Raw genomic sequence first — 9016 nt, forward strand, 5'->3', positions numbered from 1 at the left:
ATCTGATATATATTGCCTGACAAGAAAAGGTGAAACACCCAGAAGATATAATAGGATTTAAATGCAACTTGCACACCATTTGCGCGCATGCAGTTCTCTGGTGACAGGTAGGACGGCCACCAGAGTGCAATAGCGTCGTTCGTGTTCAGAGTTGTTACAAAACCTGGTAGGGTGTGCACTGCGTCACACGTTGAGTGATCACTAATGCCGTGATTTGTATGAGACAACCTTATCAGTACATGACAGGGTTAGAATGATGGGTCTCCATATGGCCTGCTGGTCGAATAGCACAGTATCCAGATTTGTGGGACTTTCGGGTGCGACGGTAGGCTGATGTCGGACTGCATGGAGTAGACGACCACATGCGAGGATCGCCATGTTGTACACCGAACACACTGTAACCTCTGTACACCTGCACCTGCTTGACACTGCAACACGTGGCCCCACCTGTCGCGGCCTATGCCCACACACCGTGGACGACAGGGAAGCGTCACTCTCGGCACAGCCCTTGACTGCCCCACTATCCAGCACTATCACGATACAAGTGTACAGGTGAATTGAGGAGATACAAGTTAAAGAAGGATTTTCTTTGACTGCGGATAACCGCATAAAATTCCTTTCAATTTCAAAATCGTGCATACATTCTCAACTTGCTTTAAATGTCAGCAATGTATAACGCACTTTAAAAGACACAAAAAGGTATTATCCTATGACCACAAAATCAATGAGGCGCAGTTAGAATCAGTGACCTATTTAAACACCTAGACGCTGCAAACTGTAGGGATACGAAATTGAATGATAGACGCGGCCCGATAGTCGCGCGCATTAGCACGTCGCTTCTGGGATTCGGAGAGACGCGCCAGATCCGGGTGAACCCGCCCGGCGGATTAACGACGAGGGTCCGTGAGCCAGCCAGCCTGGATGTGGTTGTCAGGCGGTTTCCCACATCCGAATAGGCGAAGACACGAGATATGGCCAGGAAAAAGAAGCAAAGATGAAACGGGATGATCGATGAAGCAAGTGTTCATGTTATTGCTCAGCCTTTCAATCCAACCCAAACACGTTCAACGTCAATAAACAATCGGAAATTTTGGGCAATAATATTGAACACTTTACAAAAGACACGTGGAGCCCATCCTAGAAAATTATTCAAACGTATGGGACTCGTACAAAATAGGATTAACAGGGGATACTGAACGAATGGTAACAAGTTTGTTTGCCCAAATGGAGAGCGTCACGCAGTTGCTTGAAAATCTGAACTGGCAGACGCTCCATGATAGACGCCAGCTATCCTGCGAAAGCCTGCTAACATGGTTAAGGAGCTAGCTTTAAGTGATCAATATAGGAGTGTGTGTATCGCTTCCGTATGGATCGCAAAAACAAGATTGGACTAGGGACAGTACGAACAGACATTTATGCAATCATTCTCCCCATGGCCAAAGCGCGATTGGCACTGTACCGAGTCCTAACAAGTGGTTCAATGGTTTCAGTTCCCTCTGCCATGCACTTTATAGTGGTTTGCAGAAATAGATGTAAATGAGAAAAATGTGGAACCATGGTCGCGAAACGCCGTCTCGGTAAGCTGGTTGATGTGAATGATGTAAGCGTATTCCCATTGAACTACACAATAAAATATTTGTGTTCTGTCGAATATGTTATTTTCTCTCCATGAACAAGTCAACATCATCTTGCTTACGTGTAAAAATTCTACCGAATGCATCCTGTTCGACGTTTGTCGCGCACTGCCTCGATTTGAGGAACGTGTGCGATCGCTGGTGGGCTTCTCACGCTTTGACCAAGTCAGCGAGAAACTGCACGAAAAGTAATGCTTTTTTCCCCCCCTACTGACGAGCCGAACGAAACGACGTCATTGTGACTGCAGGTTGCGATAAGCGAAATGCCTCGTTAGCAGAACTTTCTAATAATGTGGCAGATTCATTTCCCCTGCTCATACTTCCTTTACTCAAGAAGTCTAGAAGTAAAAAATAAATAAGCAGAATTTAGTGACTTACTTGGCAATCTTTTACGATAATATTGCTTAAGTTTCCTTTCCTGTAATCGTTTAGATTCATGCCGGAACTATTGTCGCTCTGTGATTGGCAGATTCGTGTATTATATTACTTACCGGTATTTGGCTTTTCGCTACGCACGTATTAAAACTGAGACAGATTTTTCACTTAATAATAAATCAGGGTACATTCTAATTATGTGGTACTTCAAGATACCTCTCATACTCACTCTCACTCTCTCTCTCTCTCCATCTTGCGATATTTTGAATTCCAGGGAAGATTCTTATGAAAATTAGTACAGTTGTCTGGAAATTTCTACAACGTGGAAACGAATAGTTTTCATAAGCAGCACGTCAGTTAAGTAAGCACAACACGACCTCTTTGTTGCCACCACTACATGATTCCGAAAGTAAAAAGAGCAATCATTACGTAACCAAGGTATAATACACAGTAACCAATTAAATTTACAGCTATAACTTACGTTATGGCAAACTCGAATCGGCATGTCATACCTTTATTTTGGACATATTTATTCTCCTGGGATCGAGGAGAAACGAGATGGTTGTTTAACTAAAACGATATTGTCAGGAATGAGAACCACCTGCCACGTTACTCAACTTGTGTTCCATTAAAGCGCTTTTTTTTATGGAAATGCAAGCTGTTACACACACTGTAGCCAGTAATGGAATCGGAACATTAACTGACATAATAGTATTCCATGCATGTATTTTCTGTCATGATCGCTATATGCTACAAACTACTCACCAAGGTTCTATTTTTAATATTCAAACAAAAAAGATTCTAATTTGTATACAGACCTTGCTTATACAGCGGGTCCGTTTTCCCGTCGTGTTAGTGCATTGTGATCCAAAAAGACAAACTGGTAATCATATATATAAAAACACAAAAGGAAAGTCAATCAGTCGTGGACCAAAGAAAACACGCAATGAAAACATTACACGAAGGAAAGAGGTGAATCTGTGCAAAAACAAACGTCACTGCTATCCTTCTCCCTCAGACAATAAGCTACATTTGCAGTCGATTTGTCCACATCAATATGAGATGCCACAGTCACTTTCAAACGAATTTGGTATGTGTCTCAAACTGCATCAAGTTACAACCTCCTTTGAACGAGCTGCAACTTCTGTAACCCGGCTACTAGCACGCAGCCTGGCCGGCGCGATGCTTAGGCTCTATTATCGATTATTTAAAGGGGCCTGGTACGTTGAGGTGGGGGACTGGGGCGGTCACCGCTGTAGTCACGTGGTAGCCCTGCCAAAGGCGCTGGGGGCCGGTGTGCAAGAGAAACCTCTTACAATGGCCTTTGCCATGTGCTATAACGTAACAGCTAGCTACCATACGTCGAATGGGATTCTCAGGAGTAATTATATCCTTTAATTTGGTATTTGTGTACCGGTACTTCACACATCAAAAGCGTAGCAAAATGAGATTCTAATTCGTGTCTAATAACATGCTATGTAGGTGCTGTATAGTACACCTCAACAGTTTGTTTATTGCTGCACGAAATAGATTTCTTCCCATGTGAAGCCTGTATACATAAGTGCAACAATTATATCTGGCATCTATTTTGTGCTTTGTTGTGAGAACTGACTTGTGTAGTTCAGATTTTCCGCGCAATGTCTCATTTTGCCAGTTGTAAAACTGTTGCTGCTGATTGTTTCCTTAATCGAATTTGTTGTTGTTGTGTTATGTCGTGGAGTAAAGGTACAGTTCTGTACGTTGCGTAATACTCATTTTCAATGCAGAAAAATATTGCGGGAACTTTTATTGTTCCGCCGAAATTGACTAAATTTATTATTTCGGACATCAATCCACAGGGCTAACCGTTTCCACAATCTGTTTAATTTCTTTTTCAATTTATGTAGCCACCTTCATGCACTATACATACTACCAATGACTTTGTAGTTTGTACAAAGTAAAGAATACATAGTACTGAGGACAAGAATACAAAATTAGATACCGGCATAAGAGTTTGTATAACTGACTGTAAGCTAGGTAACTATAAAATACAGTCGTCAGGGCACATACTCGTTTACAGACAATAGGAATCAAAATAGAAGATAATTATATCTCTGTAAATTTCATTTATTACATAGGTAGACGACTTTAAACAGCTGCATGTAGGCAGCTGACCATGACGGAAAAATTATGCTAGTAACGCTCATACTCAAAGTAATCCCACGAGAACACCGAGCATTGTTACAGCGTGGCGATTTGAAAGGGACGTTATAACAATTTTCATGGGCCTGACAAAGGATAACTGGCAAACATAACTTACATCTATTTTATTTAAAATTCCCTATATTAAATAAATTTATCCGTATTTTCTATAGTTCATGGTCACATTATTAACAGATTACAATGACGTTGCCGTTCTGAAGATCAAACCATTCTGGATGAAAATACTTAAGCGTAAGTTTCCATTACTCCTGTTTTGCAGTCAACTAATTAAATGTGGGATCGTACACAGTTATTTCTATAGGCTAAGTTTCTGTGTTATTCTGCAGAAAAGGAGGAAAATAGTGTCATATTTTTTATCTTTAAGTTGTAGGTAATTTCTGGTAATACTGATATGTTAATATTTAATCAGTTTTGCCAGACCGGAAGTCATGCTATTTTCTTGACTAGCACTGTTCACAGCAAGATTTTATTTTTTACTATGATGGAATTTGTTGTACTGCAGTTTGTGCTTTGTTAAGGTAAAATAAATTGTTTGTGAGAAGCTTATTTAATTTTGTCACTACTGATGGTGGTTACTTTTGTTATATAGTAAATTAATAGGGACTATTTCATTCTGTACTCACTGTTCTGCAAGAGTTTCTTTGTAACTGAAGTCTGCTTTTTCTGATGTCCTTGGCTGAGCAGGTTCAGCTACTGACAGAAGCACCATGCATTTATGATTGCCTATTTTGTCATATGAGCTAGTGATTTAAATGTAAATTTGATCAATTCTTGTTTTAGAGGAAATATTTTGAAACTTCCTGGTGAGTTTTTCAAGTTAGACCCATCTCATTTTAGTAATTTGTGTTTTTCAGAGATAGGTAACCATAAAAAAAACAACCATACTGGAAGTGGAATGTACTTCATTGTATTAGTGTGGTATTCTGCCATACAAATACTGAAACTTTTTTAAAGGCTTATTTCTCTAATTATAGGCAGAGTTCTGCAACAGGAATTTTAACCCTCAATTTCAACTCATCAGGCAGACAAAGTATTCTTAGGTTAGTAAACTGCTCTAAGTTCAAGTTCTGCAATCTTCAAACCTGTTTAAAAAAAGTTTTAATTCAGCTATAGTAATAACTGCAGCCACTGTATTAATACCTGCCTTACCATTTTAAGGTTGTTACTAAGAAGGAATATGTTAAGCTCTTATCGAACCAAACGTTGGTTTGAGCACCACAGTAGGCGAGTAGGCATGGCCATACTGCAAGTAATATGCCATCATCTTCCTCCAGCTTATGCATCCACATACAGAGACCTACAGCGAACCATAGTGCAACACGGCATTTTTCACATTAACAATAAAAAAAACAATATGTGACTGCCCCACACCTCTATAGAGACTGATTTTGAAAAAGTTTTGTAGTCATTTTTCATGCTGTGGGTACTGTAACAACAAACTGTGATGATTCACGAGCAAAAGTTCTGCAGACAGTATCTTCTGCTCATCATAGGTTAATATCGACAAAAATAGGAGTTCTAAAACGGAAGTAAAGCAAGACATGAGAGAAGTCAGGAATATCAATCCACAGAACATCAGCTTTTAAAAATTAAACTGAGGAAAGAAGGTTGGACTGAAACAACACAAGCACAAGGCACAAATGAGAAGTATGATACATTTCTTAAAGCCCTAATGCATCTTCTTCATGCAGTCTTCCACAAAATGACCAATCAGAAAAAGCACCGTCACTGTAGGCAACGGATTACCAAAGAAATATTTGATTGCTGGGCTAGATTTAAGGTGCTGACAAACAGGGAATATCAGTATCAGAAGCAGTACAGGCAATTAATAAGAGAAGCAAAAGCTAGTTCTATAAAGAGAACAATAACAAATTCAAATCATAAAAGTAAAACAGCATGGGACATAATTGACACCGAAAATGTGGTCAAAGGAGTGTAAATAACAGAAATTTTATTAAGTCAGTAAAAACTGAGAACACCATAGTTATCAGATGGAACAAAAATTGCTAGTAGACTTAAAAATTTCACAGATGGTGTATAAATTTTGAAGTGTGAAAGAAATCATCCACTCAATGTTCCTGGAACCAGTGGCAAAGCTCGAACTCGTGAAAGAAATCTGCAAGAGATAATGAAATATTGAATTATCTAATCAAGTATGTGAATGAAGAAATACCTAACTGAACCCTTTTTTGCTACAGAGAATGGGTATTTCCAGGAAATTAAAAATATACAAGAAAGACAACAAAAATTAACTGCAGACCAGTATGTTTTATCATTAGTTTCTCAAAAATATTAGAGATGCTTATGCATAATTGGTTGATTGCATTCCCAGGGTAGCACAGTATTCTGATACTGGCACAGCATGGTTTCCAAAGCGAAAATCTGCACATGCCACTGTCTCAAGGCTAACAGAATCTGTTGTAGATGCACTAGACAAAACAAACTCAATATCTACTATATTTCTGGATTTATCTAAGGCTTTCAACACAATTGCCCATAGAGCACTAATTGAAAAACTTGAAAGCTTTGGTGTATGTGGACAAGCGGTGCAATGGATGAAGTCATATCTTAACAGAAAGCAGTAGGTAACTATAGAATCTGAAAGCAGAGGTATTAAGTACAGTATACCTCAAGGATCTGTGCTTCACTCACTTTTTACCAACCTATTTATAAACAATATTGAAATCACTAAGAAAGATAAAAAATATTGTATGCTGATGAAATGACATTAGTAAATGTAGAATAAAATCTGGAGGCAATGGAAAGCAGCACATGTGTTTCAACAAACAACACAGTATAGTGACTCATACAGAATGGCTCAACTGTAAGTCTAAAAAATAACAGTGTTCATCTTATTCACTAATATAGGAATGGGAGAACGTTTAGATGTATCCACGGGTGAAACGTGCCTGGAAAAAATTACAGCTATAAAATTTTGGGAATTACATTTGACAATAAACCCCAATGGAGTCAACACACAGACTGTCTGCTTTAAATTAAGCACTGTAATATTTATTATGAAACAGCTTTTACATCGTTAACAGACTAGTATGTACCAGTGTACAATACTCTTTCTGAACTATGCTTAGAGTATGGAGTTACTGTTTACAAAACTCCAGCAACAGTAATTCAAGAAGAATTTTTGTATAGCAAGAAAAGGCCATTAGGAATATCCTGAATAAAAAACAGAACTGATTCGTGCAGAACTGCCTTCCCTAATCTAACAGTATTGACATTCCCATCCATGTACATATATGGGACAATAATTCTCTTAATCAAAGGCAATACATTACTTAAAAAATTATAGATGTACATTCACATGACAGAAGAAATAAAGGCCAACTGAGGAGCTGTTGACAAAACTCCTCGATAATCAGGTTAGGTGTACAACTAGCAAAGTATCTTCTGAAGAGTCTACAAGACAGTATGAGTGTAAGGACATTCCAGAAACTTCCTAAGGATTATTTAAGCAAAAAGAATTTCATATTATAGTGGAGTATATGTGTAAATCATGAGGAATGTTGTTATTACCTCTTACGTATGTACTGTAATCACTTGAATACATTATATGCATCTTCTGCTTTTCTGTACCTCTTCTGTAGTCACCCGAGTTAAAGACTGTGTAAATAACTAAGACCTAAATACACTCCTGGAAATGGAAAAAAGAACACATTGACACTGGTGTGTCAGACCCACCATACTTGCTCCGGACACTGCGAGAGGGCTGTACAAGCAATGATCACACGCACGGCACAGCGGACACACCAGGAACCGCAGTGTTGGCCGTCGAATGGCGCTAGCTGCGCAGCATTTGTGCACCGCCGCCGTCAGTGTCAGCCAGTTTGCCGTGGCATACGGAGCTCCATCGCAGTCTTTAACACTGGTAGCATGCCGCGACAGCGTGGACGTGAACCGTATGTGCAGTTGACGGACTTTGAGCGAGGGCGTATAGTGGGCATGCGGGAGGCCGGGTGGACGTACCGCCGAATTGCTCAACACGTGGGGCGTGAAGTCTCCACAGTACATCGATGTTGTCGCCAGTGGTCGGCGGAAGGTGCACGTGCCCGTCGACCTGGGACCGGACCGCAGCGACGCACGGATGCACGCCAAGACCGTAGGATCCTACGCAGTGCCGTAGGGGACCGCACCGCCACTTTCCAGCAAATTAGGGACACTGTTGCTCCTGGGGTATCGGCGAGGACCATTCGCAACCGTCTCCATGAAGCTGGGCTACGGTCCCGCACACCGTTAGACCGTCTTCCGCTCACGCCCCAACATCGTGCAGCCCGCCTCCAGTGGTGTCGCGACAGGCGTGAATGGAGGGACGAATGGAGACGTGTTGTCTTCAGCGATGAGAGTCGCTTCTGCCTTGGTGCCAATGATGGTCGTATGCGTGTTTGGCGCCGTGCAGGTGAGCGCCACAATCAGGACTGCATACGACCTAGGCACACAGGGCCAACACCCGGCATCATGGTGTGGGGAGCGATCTCCTACACTGGCCGTACACCACTGGTGATCGTCGAGGGGACACTGAATAGTGCACGGTACATCCAAACCGTCATCGAACCCATCGTTCTACCATTCCTAGACCGGCAAGGGAACTTGCTGTTCCAACAGGACAATGCACGTCCGCATGTATCCGTGCCATCCAACGTGCTCTAGAAGGTGTAAGTCAACTACCCTGGCCAGCAAGATCTCCGGATCTGTCCCCCATTGAGCATGTTTGGGACTGGATGAAGCGTCGTCTCACGCGGTCTGCACGTCCAGCACGAACGCTGGTCCAACTGAGGCGCCAGGTGGAAATG

This window comes from Schistocerca piceifrons, chromosome 2 (genome assembly GCF_021461385.2).
Source record: "Schistocerca piceifrons isolate TAMUIC-IGC-003096 chromosome 2, iqSchPice1.1, whole genome shotgun sequence".
In the NCBI taxonomy this organism is placed as follows: domain Eukaryota; kingdom Metazoa; phylum Arthropoda; class Insecta; order Orthoptera; family Acrididae; genus Schistocerca; species Schistocerca piceifrons.